General features: G+C 42.2%; 1 protein-coding gene across 3 annotated transcripts in view; it reads left to right on the top strand.

Moving 5' to 3' along the window:
* RASGRF2 (Ras protein specific guanine nucleotide releasing factor 2) overlaps positions 1-17,749 on the top strand; it is a 279,197-nt gene that overhangs the window by 56,317 nt on the left and 205,131 nt on the right. The gene's annotated exons all lie outside the window — the stretch shown is intronic.

Below are 17,749 nucleotides of genomic sequence, written 5' to 3'. Positions count from 1 at the left end.
TCTTTTTGACACAGAGTCTCACTCTGTTGCCAGGTGCCAGGCTGGAGTGCAGTGGCACAATCTCGGCTCACTGCAACCTCCACCTCCCAGGTTCAAGCAATTCTCCTGCCTCAGCCTCCTGAGTAGCTGGGACTACAGGTGCATGCCACTACACCCAGCTAATGTTTGTATTTTTAGTAGAGACGGGGATTCACCAGGTTGGCCAGGATGGTCTCGATCTCTTGACTTTGTGATCCACCTGCCTCAGCCTCCCAAAGTGCTGGGATTACAGGCTTGAGTTTGATAGGCTTTTCTCTAAATTCGAGTGAGAATGAGAATGTTTTTATATTCATTAGAAAGTTCTATTTTTTATTTTGTAACTTGCCTACTTATAGTTTTGCCCAATTTCCTATTCATCTTTTTCTTATTGATTATATATGTGGATTATAATCAGTTAACCCTTATATTGCAAATAACTTCTCATAGTCTGTTTTCACCTTTGCTCATGATGTATTTTAAAGTTTTATGTAAAATTTATCTTTTTTGTCTTCTGTTTCCTTATGCTTGTGCTTTTCTAGACATATTATTTACAAAATTTGTTTCATACTTGTATTAGTATGTTTTCATGCTGCTGATCTAGACATACCTAAGACTTGGCAATTTACAAAAGAAAGAGGTTTAATGGGTCTACAGTTCCACGTGGCTGGGGAGGCCTCACAATCATGGCGGAGGGCAAGGAGGAGCAAGTCACATCTTATGTGGATGGTGGCAGGCAAAAAATGAGAGCTTGTGCAGGAGAACACTTCTTTTTAAAACCATCAGATCTCATGAAACTTACTCACTATCACAAGAACAGCACAGGAAAGACTTGCCCCCATGATTCAGTTACCTCCCACTAGGTCCCTCCCACAACATGTGGGAGTTCAAGATGAGATTCGGGTTGGGACACCGCCAGACCATGTCAATACTCATTCACTAAACTCTGTATTCCCTGTGGTGGGCAGCAACTGAAATGTGCTAAATGCAATTTTACAACTTGCTTTAAAATTTATTGTGTAAAATAAATAATATTTCTAGGAATAATCCTGAAAAAATATTAGGGACCATGATTATTTAGTTGCTCAGAGTATTCCAGTTTAAATATTCTGCAGTTTATTTAACTTATCCCTTATTGTTGGACATTTATATCATTATTAATGATGCTAAGAATATTCTTGTATGTAGTCATTATATATATTTCCAATTATTTTATTGGTATAGATTCCTCTATGAAAATGGGAATTATTTATTTATTCTTGAGACAGGGTCACATTCTGTTGCCCAGGCTGGAGTGCAGTGACAGTCATGGCTCACTGTATGCTTGACCTCCCCGGCTCAAGCCGTCCTCCCACATCAGCCTTCCAAAGTGTTGGATTATGGGTGTGAGCTACTGAGTTTAGCCTGGGGACATTTTAAAGCCTATCATACAGATTGCCAACCATCTTCACAAAGATTGTTGTGAATTTTTTTTTTTTTTTTTTTTTGAGATGGAGTCTTGCTCTGTCACCAGGCTGGAGTGCAGTGCTGCAATCTTGGCTCACTGCAACCTCTGACTCCCTGATTCAAGCTCCCAAGTAGCTGGGATTACAGGTGCCTGCCACCGTGCCCAACTAAAATTTTTTAGTAGAGATGGGGTTTCACCATGTTAGCCAGGGTGGTCTTGAACTCCTGACCTCATGATCCGCCTGCCTCGGCCTCTCAAAGTGCTGGGATTGCAGGCATGAGCCACCATGCCTAGCCATGAAATTTTTTTAAAATCAGCACACTACACTTTTCAGCTCTAGATTTTATTATTTTTAAAAAGTTATAATTTGGCTACAATAAACATATGTGTGCATGTGTCTTTATGGTAAAATGATTTATAATCCTTTGGGTATATATCCAGTAATGTGATTGCTGGGTCAAATGGTATTTCTGGTTCTCGATCCTTGAGAAATTGCCACACTGTCTTCCACAATGATTGAACTAATGTAGTATCCCAGAACTTAAAGTAAAATAAAAAAAAAAAAAAATACAAAATTGAATCAGCTTGAGGAGCTGTTTACCAAAAAAAGTTGTCATTTGGTAAAATTGTCTTAATATGCAAATATACATTTCTTTCATTATCAGTGATTTTTTTTCAGATTGTCAGGTGTTTTATAATTTTTTTGTTTTATTTTTCTTTGTGGGCATGGGAATGTTGTTTCTTTTCCCACATTTCCTTCCTTCCTTCCTTCCTCCCTTTCCTCCCTCCTTCCCTCCGTCCCTCCCTCCCTCCCTCCCTCCCTCCCTCCTTCCTTCCTTTCTTTCTTTCATGGAGCCTTGCTCTGTCACCAGGCTGGAGTGCAGTGGCATGATCTCAGCTCACTGCAATCTCTGCCTCCTGGGTTCAAGGGATTCTTCTTCCTCAGCCTCTTGAGTAGCTGGTACTATAGGCACCCACTACCACACACAGCTAATTTTTATATTTTTTGTAGAGATGGGGTTTCACCATGTTGGCCAGGATGGTCTTGTAACCAGGTTTTTCTTGGCTGCTGGTGAGGCACACCTCCCCAGAAAGAATGCTGTGGGTTCTTGGTCTCCAATCTCTTAAAGAATAAGTGATGGGACCACTGTAGGTGTGCCGTATGCTTGTAAAAGTAAATATCAGACCCAAGAAGTGTTGCAGAAAGGTGATTTTATTTAGTTAGAGAAAAGAGAAGAAGAGAAAGACTTCCATGAAAGTGTGGAAAGGGATTCCAGAGGGGAAAGGGAGCTCCACCACGTGGGAGGGGAATCCAGAGAGCTGGAAATCCTGCATGGGTAAAGGAGCGGGGTAATTTATCCTGGGAGAAATTTCCACCTTCCCAAGTTCCTCTGGCCAATGAAAGGAGTTCCTTTAAACGTCCGCTGGGGTGATTGACTCTTAGTTTCTTCCTGGCCCACCCCCAAAATTCAAACATAAACCGTTAAATCTCCCGGATAGAGAGAGATGGGAGAGGGGCATGGTGCTCAGAAATTCTTGCCCTTAAAACTACGCAGCCTTGTGGACCTGGAAAGAGAACACTTTCCCTCAGTCTCCATCTCCTGACCTCATGATCCGCCCGCCTTAGCCTCCTAAAGTGCTGGGATTACAGGTGTGAGCCACCCTGCCCTGCCCCTTTCCCCACATTTCTGTTGGTGTATTTAACTTTTTCCTATTGATTTAGAAAACCTCTTTATATATTAGGTACATTAATTAGTCCTTTTATATTATCTAGTTGCTTCATGAGCGTATGACATTTTGGATATGTATAATAATTTGATTATTATATGATTATTATTAGGGCTTCCATCTCTGAGTGTTGGCTAATGAATTTGTGTTAATAATTATTGCACTTAAATTCATTGAGTAGTTTGCACTTAAAATGCAAAAAGTGAAACAATGTTTTCAAGTATTTTTTCTGGCACTTTTATAATATAATTAACCCAATGCTTCTGATTAAAAATAACAATGCAATTGTGTTTCCAAGCTAATTTGATAAGTGTAACTGATGATTACCAATATAAACCAGGCACAACCTTATAAAAGACTTAGCCATCACACTGTAAGAGAAGATGGTGACAATGATTACCAAATTCACAAGTGCGTTCAGTCCATGGCTCTGAGGCTGATAAGAGTTGGCGATCTCTTTCTGAACAAGTAAATGAGAGGTCCGAGGTTGGGGTGAATAGAATCATATAGATCAAAGATCATCTTCAACATCAATCCTCAGCTGGAATGGTAATAGAAAGACAGGAACTTGTATGAGAATTTAACACAACACGGAGAGGAACCATTGTCTTTCCCTGCAAATTGGGAATTATGTCTTAAGCCACCATGCAGCAAGCTTCCCTTTGCATAAATCTCCATAGGCCTGGTGATTGATGGGAGCTCAGATTCTCAGATTCCTTGGTTGATGAAAGTCTCTCTGTTAGAATTTTTTAAGATAGCATTTCAGAGATTTGAAGAGCAACCTAATATATTAAGTTCTCTTAGCCATTCTTAAAATGACAGGCTTTGTAACTCCTTATTGTCCTTGCCACTCTCCAGGGAGCACAGTTTAATTTGCTTCAGTTATTTATAACATTTGGAAGCCAGACTGAATGTATTTTTCCTGTTGTGGGAGAAAACCACAATAGGATGCAGCTCAACTCTTACTCCATGAGCTGGATTCCAAGTAGAATTCTTGTCTCTCTAAAGGTGTTTAATAGAAGAATATATTCATTACCTCCTTTGAGAATGTAAAAAATATAAATAAAAAAGGAAGAATATATTTTAAGGCAGTTTATAAAAGCTGATCTAGCAGCATAGTGTGGATTTTATGAAGGCTAATATTTTGCTTTATTCATAGTTTCAAATTTCTACTCTATATGCTGTCTTCTGTTGGGACAAATGATTTAGAAAACTCTTGCATGTCATTCAAGCACAAAAATGTAAACTCCTCTCTATGCCTTTGAGATAATTGGAACTGTTTTCATTATGGCTATCAACCATCCACCCAAATGTCCACAAAAACAAAACAACAAACAACCATCACAACAAAAACAGTATAACCGCACTGGGTTACGCTGTGTTAGTATGTGCTGGTTTGTAATTGTCACACATCCTGTTCCTCTTTTCCCCAGGCATGAGCACATTTATCTAAGGCAAGAAGGGCAAAAAAGGGAGAGAACACTGAAATTACTACCCTGTTTCACAGGGCTAGGGTCTTAGGCAGCCTGGAGGTGACTGACTCCCGGATGCACTCTGGCAGTTTCACTATTACAGCAATGACAAGATGCACTTTATGCTATTCAAGGCATGTTGACATGTTTTACTGCATTTGATCCTCACCTAGGAGTTAGTAAGAAAGGGGGGATTGTCTCCACTTGACCCAAGAACAAACTGAGTGCAAAGTGGGACTTGCCAGAGTTCACACCATTTCCCTGAGAGAGTCCTGATGTCTGCTTTCTAGCCCCTGGCTCCTGTGGAACCACGGGGCCTGCTCATTGCTGGTGCAAATCTGAGAAGTTGGCTTCTACTGAAGCAAATGTGCCCATGGCAAGGCCTCTGAATTGAGGGGTTTAAAGGGAATTGAACCAATAGGGCAGTTGTATTCAAGATCTAAGAATTCAGCCTCTTAGATCTTTTCTCCTCAGAAGACCCAGAGGTGGCAGCTGGATGATTTGACAACAAAGAATGAATGTTAACATACTGTGTAACCATGATATGAAAAGATGGACTGTATAAATGAGTTGAAAAGTCAGCCTTCCTTAATTCACACAGAATATTCTTGGGGCTAAACCTGCCCATGGCATAGTTATGGTAAACACCAGTCACTGAGGCACAAGAATAAAATATTTCTGCCCTGAGAGACCAGCTGGGGCAAAGATAAGACTCTAGACTTTTCTGGGCCAAGTATGGTGGCTCACACCTGTAATCCTAACTCTTTGGGAGGCCAAGGCAGGCAGATCACTTGAGGTCAGGAGTTTGAGACCAGCCTGGCCAACATGGCGAAAACTTGTCTCTACTCAAAGTACAAAAAAAAAAAAAAAAAAAAAAGAAAGAAAAACTAGCTAGGCATGGTGATGGGCGCCTGTAATTCCATCTACTTGGGAGGCTGAGGCAGGAGAATCGCTTGAACCTGGGAGGTGCAGGTTGCAGTGAGCCAAGATCGTGCCACTACACTCCAGCCTGGGTGACAGAATGAGACTCTGTCTCAAAAAACAAAAAGAAAAAAAAGACTCTAGACTTTTTTTCTTCAGTTGGTACCCCACCTAGAAGTCCAGTGTCTTAGGCAGCCTGGAGGTGACTGGTTCCCTGTTGTACTCTGGAAGTTTCACTATAACAGCAATGACAAGATCCACTTCATGCTTTTCAAGGCACAATGATCAACTGGGATAGGTAGAGAAACCCCTTGCAAGTAACATTTTAGTGGTAAGAAGCGTGAAAGAGTAGGAGTGTGAGGAGAAGGGGAGGAATACTCTCAAGAAACAAAGTATTTCCCCATTTTATGCCAACCTTACTGTTATTTTTGTTCTGTCTCGTCTTAATTCTCTCTCTCCCATTTTCTGTCTTCCAGTGGCAGCAAATCAGATTTAGAGTGAGCTGTCTATGCCTCTGGGGCTTAGGGATGGGATACTTTACCCTTCTGAAGGGCCAACATTAATTGAAGCTCCTAGGAGTGTTAAAGACAGCTCAGTTGTCAGTTTAGGTTATGTTTTGAGATATGCGAAGATTAAGTTCAGAGTCAACATTAGTATAAAGGAACAGAAAACTCAATTTCATCAATATATCCAGTGTTTAAAATGCATTTTGTTTCCACCTCACAAGCAGCTACAGAAAGAAAAAGGGAAAAACAAGAAAGAGGAGACGGTAATGAATCACAGGGTGAATGACGTGACCACATTACTTTTTTACTGCTTTTGAAATGCACCTAGACAGGAACATTGCTGCCTGTGATTTTGTCCATCTGTACTTTTGTTTTTTTTTTTTTTTTGAGACAGAGTCTCATTGTGTCACCCAGGCTAGAGTACAGTGGTGTAATCTTGGCTCACTGCAACCTCTGGCTCCCAGGTTAAAGTGATTCTTGTGCCTCAGCCTCTTGAGGAGCTGGGACTGCAGGTGCCTGCCACCACACCCAGCTAATTTTTGTATTTTTGGTAGACATAGGGTTTCACCATGTTGGCCAGGCTGGTCTCAAACTCCTCACCTCAAGTGATGCCCCCAACCTCAGCCTCCCAAAATGCTGGGATTACAGGTGTGAGCCACTGCACCTGGCCCATCTGCACATCTCGAAACACTTGGAATCTCTTGGGATGGATGGTAATGGCCACCCATTGGATGTCAGGGAGAAGAATGCCCTGGACTTCAGAGGGCCGCTCAATAGCATTATTCAAATTTCTGGGGAGTAGGAAGGCTGGAGTGCAAGGCGGGTAAGAGGGAGAGCTTCACCTCACTTTAGGGCCCAGATGGAGTCTCAGGGGCACTGCCCTGCAGGCTGCTGTATTACTGTGACAGAACAGTAGTCCCTGTGTGCTGAGCTAAGTCACGGAGCCAGGGATGTGTCCTTTGAAAGGCAGCCACTTCTTTATCCATCTAGCATCTGACTTGTGAGGTCAGGGGTCCTGCAGCCTGAGAGGAGATGGGAACCTCCCATCCCTCCCAGCAGGAGCCTCCATGGCTGCACAGAGAGGGCTGGAGTATCTGTGAGAGGTGAGGCTTTCATTCTCTTTATCTGAAACTGAAAACTGTAAAGCATGTATGTAATAATTTTAAACCCTGCATTAGTATCCAAATAGTAATATGTGTGGAGCAGCTTATTTTTTTTTTAGAAATTATTTTTCTGCCATATGCTTTTAAAGAAAACCAAAAAATATTTTTAATCTTAATTTGAACATCACTGATTTAACCAGCATCATTTATGGATATATAGGCAATATTAGAAGAACCTGCACACAGTTTTGAAAATTGAATAAGTATCTTGATTGCTGATTATAAAGTGATACATGTTTATTATAAATGATTCAAATGCTATAGAAATGTAGAAAGGGGAAAAGTGGCGTGGTGATACCATTCCCTGGAAATTGCCACGGTTAGCTATAAGTTTGTTGCGAAGCTGCAGAAGCTTAAGGTCCAGAGTTTTAAGTGAGCTTGTGTTCTCATATTGAGTTACATTTGCTCTCTGCAAAAACGCATAGCATAAACAGCAGCAAACATGTTTATAATAAAAACCAGAAGACTAAAAATAAAAATTCACACAAAGCTACAATTGATACCAATAAGACCCAGAACCTTTACATTCCCTAAATGTATTCATTTTGTTGTCTTTCTGGCTTGTTATGGTCTTTGTAGATAAGAGGAAGAGTCTTTGGTGAACCTGCCAACCTACAGTCTTTGTTATCACTGTTCTACTAGGGATTTGTGAGATCATTGTAATCTTCTAGTTTTCCATGGCTTATGATAAAAAGATGTATTGGGAGGCTTAAGGGGTCTTTTTTTTTCTTAAAGCAATTTACCTATTATCTTTGAGAAATCTGTGTATAAATCCCTTCCCTGGTTGAGTACCTGGAGGTGACTGTGTAGTCATCGTGTATGACTGTTAGGTTCATTACATCTTATGTTTCTTTATTGATAATCATGTATTCACTCAAATATTAATGGCTTTCTGTGTGCCTGGCATGGTGCTAGGATTGAGGGGATCACAGCATAAGGCTGGCCAGGAAGAGAGACACGTTAGTGGACAGCTCTCAGCTGGTGTGAGTAAAGAAGGTGCAGAGGAGGGAGGAACTCCCTTCTGCCAGAAGGCTCCAGGGGAGGATTCTCTTGGAGTCCTCATGTCACATTTCAGTGACATGAGTCAGAAAGTCCAGCAAGAAACTGTAAGTGTGGAATGGCCCAGGGATGAAGGAAAAAAGATGTCAAGACAAAGAGATACACTAATATAGAAGGGAATTGGCATTTGTTAAGTGCCTGCTGGATGCCAGACACTGGATGTCAGCTGCACTCAATCCTACCAGGTACGTATCATTGTCCTCATTTTTCCTATGAGGAAACCCAGGCTCCATAAGGTGAAGCTTTTGGAGCTTGCTCCAGGTCTCCTAACTTGAGTTACCACCCGGAGGCATCAGGATTCACATACAGGTGTGAACGTGCCACAGATTACACTGTCACAGCACAGGGGAGGAGAGAGCTTGGCTTCTTGGGGGAGTGATATGTTGATGGGGCTGGAGTATGGTGTGCATTGGAAGAAACTGGCAGAAATGAAAACATAGAGAATGGGGCCAGTGTGTGAAGGGTGCTTGAAGCCTATATAAGATTTGCTATTAGAGTTTGAGAAAACCAGCAAAGATTTGTAAGCAGATCTGACAGCTCAGATTTATCTTTTAAAAGAAAACCCTGGCTTGCCTTATTTGGGATGGGAGATTTTGAGAAAATTGGAGGAAACTCACATATTTATTCTCACTACACTTAGATATGCAAATAAAATATTTTTCTAAATTTGGTCTTTCTCCTTAAAACCCCCTCCCCACTGAATGAGTGGAGAAAAATGAACCTGCATTTGGTGGAGAGTAATAAACTCAGCTCGATACTGAAATAGTAAACTCCAAAAAAGAAAAGGCCCCTCTTAGTAATCCTTCTATGCCTCGTCCTTCTATGCCTCATTAAAATGGTGTCATGGTAAAAGAGGGCTCACACGTCCTTGAGGTTGTGCGAGCATGTGTGTGTGTGTGTGAGCATTTGTGTGTGTGTGTTTGTATCAGAGGGTGAGGCGGGGATCTTGCTGGTGCTGCTTGGGAGCTGGCATTGCTCTGTTCAGCCTTGGGCATTTTGTTGATATCTGTGGCTGAAGTGGCTGCTGTAACATGTGGTTCTATAGCCACAGTCAGTTCATTTGTCCAGTGCACAGTGAGTCAGTGTACCAGGGAACTGGGATGTAGAAGAGAAGGAGTTTAATAATCATAGGGCAGCCAGTGAGGAGATGGAAGGAAATGCCAAATTCACCTTCCTAAAAGGCTTTGGGATAGGGTTTGTAAAGGGTCTGGACAGGGCAGAAGAGTGGGGATCACTGACTGGTCAGGAAGTGAGGGTGAAGTCATGGGACAGAGAGGTGAAGAAACTGCATTCTTGTGCTGAGTGGGTTCCTTGGTGAGGGTCTCTTCAGACCGGTTAGCGTCAGCCATTCCACTGGAATTCAGAATCTGAAAAACAACTTAAGCAATTCTTAAGCAAAAAGATCTTATGATTATAGCATCGGAGATTCTATCTGTAGGAACGATGGGGGAGTAGTAGCAGGTGGTCTGCATGCTACGTGACTCTTACTTAGCAGCTACAGGAGAGTAGGCTGAAGTGCACAAGCCCATCAGTGAGTGCCTAACTATGATTCTGCCCCAGGCAGTGAATTCTCTCCCAGCTCTCTCTTGCTGGGGCTTCATGGCTCCAGGCCATGAGTTCCAATAGTGCCCTTCCCTCCACATTCCTCCACAGTGTAGTTGGGAACATCCATCTCACAGAGATGCTCAGGAAGCTCTGGACAGGCCCATTCTTGACCTAACTGCTGGGACACCAGTCTTACTGATTTACATGATGCGGTCCCCACCTCTAGGGTCACTACCAGCATTGTCATGAGGCTTGGGGTGGGGCAAGAGGACATTGTGTGAAAGGAGGTCCTTCAGAGCCCGGGAGGGAAGTGAAGTGCCCCGAGGCTCCTTGGCATCAGCTTTGTCTTCAATGCTTTAAACTCTTCACCCTTCCTTGGAAATTTATCCAAGTGGGGAGAAGCTGTACCACATTTGTCCCTCCCTACCTCTGTTTTCTCTACCTACCTCAGACTTCTTCTTCTTACCACCCTCCTCCTTGTGCTCTCAACTCACTGCGACTTCCCCCAGATCTACCGTCCTCCTCCCTGGGGGGTGGGGAAATTAGCCTCCCATAATGGCAGCTGGGACACAGGGAGAGAAACTGACCCGCTGTCAGATAAAGCAGCATAGATTGGAAAGTGTTTCAGCTGTCACCTCTGCTACACCAGTGATAAAGGGGTGCATCAGTGGGTCTAGTTCTTGGTGAGAGCTAATAAATTCCAAAGAGAGTCCTAGGAGGGGGCACTGGTGAAACCAAATGGGCGGGGGCTAGTAAGGGGGTAGAATTTGGGGAGAACTTTGAGTTTCCTAGGTGGAGCAGCGGTTGAGTCCAGATGCACTTTTCTTGAGAGAAAAGACAAAAGAAGGAATAATTGTGTGGAGGGTAGAGGACTGGAGGGAGGGAAAGAAGGTAACAAGCACATTCCATTTTGGATGTAATAGGAATGCTGTCTAGTGTAGAAATATATCGCTGGTGCCTGGGAGAGAATCCGCCTGGAGAAATCGTTTTGAAAACTGATGAGAATATCCAAGGAGGAAAAAAGAAGAGGAGCTCATTGTCATAGTAGATACTGAATTTAAAGACATAAACAAGGTCATCACTCTGTTTTATTATTCCTTTCACTTTGTGATGACCTTGTACTTGGTTACATCTGCTCCAATTCCTACAGCAGGACAGGTAAAAGGTCACAGAATACCATCCAGGGTGTCTGCTGCTATTTTCCATCCTCTGCGGGACCTGTGAAGCCCCAGGTCTGAGACAGATCTGTGGTGCACACGGAGTTCATATCAGCGAGACTAGGCATACAAGACTTTTTGATGAGTGGCTACAAATAATGATTTGCAGGCACATGCAGAGGCAGTGTTTGATTTTTTGTGATTTAACTGAATTTAACTCCTAAAAGTGTGACATGTACTTCTCCTAACCCTTTCCATTATTGTTATGCCTGAGACATGCTTTAACCTTTGGATGTACTCTGCTAATGTAATTGCCTTGCTGTCTTTTAAAGGCGGCTTTTAATTGGGTTCCCAAGCAGCAGCTGCTGTGAAGGTGCAGGCTCTAGCCTTTGGACATATTGGGTTGGTTCATTAAGTGTTTCCTCTCCCCAGACTGGGCATTTGGGTTTGGATGGTAGCCAGCAGTTACTGAAATGCCATCAGTTATAAGATTGCCCTTTAAGCCACTGATCTGTTATTTTATTGAGTTTTGACTCTTCCTCTCAAATTTAAATGACGCTTTATTGAATACAATACTAACCTCAATACTTCCCATTCCCAGTTGTCCTTTCATAAGGGTTATTTTCTCTAGTTTATAGCATTTAGTCCTCTGCCTGAACTTGAGATTTAAGAACTAAAGACAGCTGTCATTTATGGGGCTCATGACTGTCTGGGAAGCATGGTGGATTATCTCATCAGCATGTCCTCAATCACTGATGACATGCACAGGTGGCCTGAGAGGTCTCTTAGCTAATTTTTCCATTTTGGTAAAATTGTGCTGAAAATTTCCCTCTCCAGGACTAGAGGTATTCATACAACTTTTTCTCTTTCTTTTTTTTTTTTTGCTTTGAGATGGGAGTTTCCCACTTGTTGCCCATGCTGGAGTACAGTGGCACGATCTTGGCTCACTGCAACCTTCACCCCCCAGGTTCAAGCGATTCTCCTGCCTCAGCCTCCTGAGTAGCTGGGATTACAGGTGCCAGCCCCCATGCCTGGCTAATTTTTGTATTTTTAGTAGCAACGAGCTTTCACCATGTTGGCTAGGATGGTTTTGAACTTCTGACCTCAGGTGATCCACCCGCCTCGGCCTCTCAAAGTGCTGGGATTACAGGCATGAGCCACCATGCCTGGCCTCATATGATTATTGACCTGAGGGTTTTTACTTACTTTGAAGAAAATGACTATGTAACTGTCATACAGAATAAGCAGGACTGGGGTAGGGGGTGGTGGGATAATGGGAATTCTGTTTTGATCTTTGGTCCTCTCTTTTCAGAGCAGCTCTGTGGGGCTGGTTCTTTTCATGCTCCAGGATGAAGTCTTGGACAGGCCCAGTGTATTTTCTGTTCACTCTAATACAATAAAAAGTTCTCCGCTCACATTTTCCTCCCAGACAGTCTCAGTTTGGTGATTAATATGTCCAGCCTCAGGCAGGCGAATTTAAAGTGAAAGCTTCTCCCATCCCATTTCTAGCTGGAACTTGCTGCAGGGAAGGTCAGTGTTGGCTGCTCCTCCATCCCTGGGTCTTCTCACCAGCTTCCTGAGCTGCTCTGACTTTTCAAAGTTGGGACGCATCCGGCATGGGTTTCCTCTGTGTGTGGTCTGAGTTTAAAACTTGGTCTTTGGGGATTCTTCTCTTTTGAGAAGCAGGGAGTGCATCTCCTCTTCCCAGTCTCCTATGATCTGCCACCCCACCTCCTTGGCACTGGGTGCAATTCCCGCAGCCTCTCTGTGCTGTGGTTTCTTGCCCTGCAAGTTGCCCTCTTCGCTGTCCTTGCAGCCGGCTCTAAGACAAGCCCAGCCTGGCTTTCTCAGATGTGGCTAACTTCTGGGCCAAAGGAAATACTCCCTTCCTACTTGCCGTTGGTGGGAGTATTATTTCCCACATGCAGCACCTTCTGCTTTGAGCTGTCTGGCGGGCGGCTCCCAGACATGAGCCTTTCAGATTCTTCCACAGGCCAGGCACCCACTTTGGAAGACAGGAACAACACTTAGCGAGCTCCTTGGAGCCCCTCTCACTAGCTTGAGGCCAAGAGAACACCCTTCCCCCTTCCCTAGGGTGTGTGGTGTGTGTGTTAGGGCACAGGTGGTAGAAGTTGTGGGGGGCCTAACACACATCGTTCTCCATAAAGAAATCTATAATCTCCAAGACTTTGGCCATTTCAAATTTAACCCTTTTATAGCCTGAGTGAAAGTCAAAACCATTTTAACCAACTTCTTTCTAAGTCCAAAATGGTGGTTCAATATCTCACCTTGACACACGGGCGTTGGTTTCTGTTTGTTGTCTGGAGGCAGCAGATGAAACTGCAACACAAAGACCCACTTTAACATTTGGTTACATTTGGCTACATTGCCCATATGGACTGCTACTGTCACTGTAGTTGGGGGCCAGTGGAGTGAAAGGGTCTCCAGAGTCTTTTGCTACCTCAGATTAGTAAGACATGGTGACATTTCCCCCCCACCAAGCTACTTTACCTATTTGGTAATCTGTTTGTATTTTTTATTATTTTTTTTGTGGGATTAAACAAACTCCCTTCCTCCCTGCACTGCCCTTCCTCCCTCTCCTTCCCTCCCTCCCTCTCTCCTTCTTTCCCTCTTCCCTCCCCCTTCCTCCCTCCCTCTCTTCTATCCTTCCTTCCTTTTTCTCCTTCCTCTCCCTCCCTTCTTTCCTCCCTCCCTCCTTCTCTCCTTTCCTTTCTTTTTTCTTCCTTCCTCTCCTTCCCTCTCTCTTTCTCTTCCTTCCTCCCTCCCTCTCTTCCTCTCTACCTCCTTTCCTTCCTTTTTCCTTCCATTCTTCCTCCCATCTTCCTTTTTCTCTGTTCTTCCTTTCTGTCTCCCCTCTCTTTTTTTTTCTTTCTCTCAGGCCTCTGTTCTTTCTCCTGGCCAATGAAAGAGACTTTCTTTCTGTCTTCTCTACTTAAGCTCCTCTGATGGTCTCCCTAGGGCCAAGACTCTGTAATGTGTCCTCCAAGGAGGCTTTTTGCCTCTTCATCCAAACATTTGCATAGGAGATGCTCCCTTCAATCCCGGCTGGGATTTATATATGTACCCACACATCCTGGAACTCATGACACCAATGCATTCACTCCACTCTCAACACTCACAACGCACACACAAACATAAAAGAAATCAGTAGATAGAAGGCAGAATAGTGAATGGGAGAGAGAATGCTTGGCAAATGAGAGGTAAAGTAACTGTTGGATGCTGCTGCAATTCCAGTCAACTTTGTTAATGTAGCAAATCTAAGCAGGAAATCCAGGTAAATTCAAAAAAGGATGACTAATGAAATTGTTTTAAAAAGCCGTGTATTTTTAGGGCTGGAAAAAAAGCAAGCAACTTTCTGGAAGCAGAGGGCAGGTTGAATTAACTTTTTTATATGTCAAAGTCCTAATAGAGTGTTTTATCAGTAGTTGCAGCAGCTCAATAAATAATTGTTTAATAAAGAACAGGTCAAAGTAAACCAGCATGTTAAAGCTGAAACATTTTTGGGAAAAGATTTCATGAATGGTTAAGAATGAGTGGAATTTAGTAAATCCAAGAATTTACACGTGTTTTTCCCTCAGTTTCCTGTTGCTTTTTTTCCCCTCACTTTTAAAAGTTGAGATATAAATCACATCTCATAAAATTCACCATTTTCAAGTGTACAATCCAGTGGTTTTTATTAGGTTCACCAGCTTGTGAAACCATCACGCTGTCTATTTCCAGAACACTTTTATCACTCGAAAAGGCAAGCCCAGGAATGTTGGCTGCATGACTTGGTACATTTGTCAAAACCCATATAACCCTAATGTAAACTATGGGCTTTAGTTAATAATCATGTATCAATATTTTTTTATCAACTCTAAAAAATGTGTCACATATATGCAAAATGTTAATAACAGGGAAAATTATGTATGTGGGAGAGAGCATATGGGAGTTTCCTACACTTTCTGTTCAGTTTTTCTGTAAACCAAATAGTGTTCTAGAATGTCTATTAATTAAAAAATAGTAATAAACTCCTCACCCATTAGCAGTCGCTCCCTACCGTCAATTCCCCCTGCTCCTGGCAACCACTTACCTGTATCTTGTCTCTTGTACAAGTTATTTGAAATAGCATTTAAGCCATTTATTTTGGTAGTTACAGTTAGGATGGTGCCGAGTGTTTCTACATTAAAATATCACATCCTTATAACTCCCATCTGCCCTTGCTCAAAACATTAGTGAAGGATAAAATATGCTTTGAAAAATTAAAATGGCATAGCTATTCATAAAAATTGGAGAAAAATAAGCTTGTTGGTCTTAAAGTGTAATAAAAATATTTCTGCCATGTGAAACCTGAAGCTCCAGGTCTGTGAACTCTGCAGCAGGCAGAGGCGGTTGTGAGTTTGACAACTGTGGGACAGAATCATTGAAAAGCATTGCAATAGCTTGGGATCAGAGTCATGCTCGGAGAACTTGAACTGGGAACTATGTTGGGGTCCTCCTGGAGCAACATGCATATGGCAGCTTATCTGTAGTGGCTGAGAAATCAGAGAAAATTATAAAGATATATCTGTGGGCTGGTGCGGTGGCTTATGCCTGTAATCCTATCACTTTGGAAGGTGAAGGCGGACAGATCATGAGGTCAGGAGTTGAGACCATCCTGGCTAACATGGTGAAACCCCGTCTCTATTAAAAATACAAAAAATTAGCCGGGCGTGATGGCATGCCCCTGTAGTCCCAGCTACTTGGGAGGCTGAGGCAGGAGAATCGCTTGAACCCAGGAGGTGGAGGTTGCAGTGAGCCGAGATTGAGCACTGTACTCCAGCCTCGGCAACAGAGAGACTCAGAGGAAAAAAAAAAGGAGATATATCTGTGTGGAGAGGCTCAATGCCTATATAAGCAATATCTGCAACATCACCATGGAGTGTGAGTAGGGGTGGAATTTGATGAAATATTAAAATTCATGATTTGAATTTCATTGAGAAAAATTTATTTCCTAATTGTTTGCATTTCTGATGTCTTTCTGGTAATCTGGTGTTTTAGAATCTCTGTTTTCAGGCTCATCTAGAGTGAGAAGATTTCCCTCCAATTCTGTATATCTTTCTGGTCCCTCAAGATTAGGTATAATTTAAAAAGTATGTTTGGGGCCGGGCACGGTGGCTCACGCCTGTAATCCCAGCACTTTGGGAGGCTGAGGCGGGCAGATTGCTTGAGCTCTGGAGTTCACTACTAGCCTGGGCAACACAGTGAAACCCTGTCTCTTCTAAAATAATACAAAAAATTAGCTGTGTGTGACAGTGTGCACCTGTAGTCCCACTACTCAGGAGGCTGAGGCAAGAGAATTACTTGAACCCTGCGAGGTAAAGGTTGCAGTGAGCCAAGATCATGCCACTACATTCTAACCTGGAAGACAGAATAAGACTGTCTCCAAAAAAAGTACATTTGGCACTCATTAAAATATGAATATAACAACCATGAAAAGGACAAGAAATTATAAAACAAAAGCAGGTAGCTATGAATCAAGGACAGGTGGATATGAAAATGATTCTACTAAAAATCATATAGACAGGGGGTTGTAAGAGACAAACACATCCTATGGGAGTTACAGAAAGAGAGAATACGAGGCATAGCAAATTAGCAATATTTAAAGAGTTTGTGGCTGAGAACTCAAACACTGCATTCAAGAAGCTAGAAGAACTACAGAACAAATATCCAAAGTACAGATGAAAAAAGGAATATGGAGAATAAATTAATAAAATAGAAAAACAACAGCAATAATCAAGAAGGCCTACTTATTTGAGAAGACATTTTTAGTAATACCATTTTTTTAAAAGCACAAATAATATTAGACATAGAGAAAATGTACCAACAAATATTATAAAGAAAATAATTTGAAAACTTAGAGGAAAAGGATTTAGAGGCAAATGTTTTTCATTTTGTCCTTTTTTCTTTTCCTGGTACTTACCTTCATATTTTAAAATGATATGCTTATAGAGGTATTTCTTGGGTTATGAATTTTAAGTATTTCCTGTTGAACTATTATGGTTGTTGCAAATTTAGCTCTGTTTTCCTCCTGCCATCTTCTTACCTTCTGTTTCTCACTCTCATGTTCTGTATATATAATTATATCACTAATTTTGGTAAAATCAGTACTTTTTATTAACACTACCATGGAATATTGTTATTAACTAATAATTAATTGTTATTAACACTATCATTGGAAATCTTGTTCACTGCAGAACCAAATAGTATACAATTTTTGCTTTTCCCGATAAGTTTGTTTTTTTCCTGTTATTAATAATTAACCACCCCTCCCATACCCAATTTGCTTAGTTTTCTATCTGCATGTCCTTATTTTTTGATGAATATTTTAATATATCTGTGCCACATTCTTTTTTTTGTTTTGTTTTGTTTTGAGATGGAGTTTTGCTCTTGTTGCCCAGACTGGAGTGCCATGGCTCTCAGCTCACTGCAACCTCTGTCTCCTGGGTCCAAGCGATTCTCCTGCCTCAGCCTCCTGAGTAGCTGGGATTATGGGCACAAGGTATCACGCCCAGCTAATTTTTTTGTGTGTGTTTTTAGCAGAGACCAGGTTTCTCCATGTTGGTCAGGCTGGTCTCAAACTCCTGATCTCAGGTGATCCACCCACCTCGGCCTCCCAAAGTGCTGGGATTACAGGCGTGAGCCACCCTACCCGGTCTTATGCCATTCTTAACTACAATTTTTATTTAAGGATGTT

This window comes from Callithrix jacchus, chromosome 2 (genome assembly GCF_049354715.1).
Source record: "Callithrix jacchus isolate 240 chromosome 2, calJac240_pri, whole genome shotgun sequence".
Taxonomy (NCBI): domain Eukaryota; kingdom Metazoa; phylum Chordata; class Mammalia; order Primates; family Cebidae; genus Callithrix; species Callithrix jacchus.
This window is presented reverse-complemented; position numbering and strand designations above follow the sequence as displayed.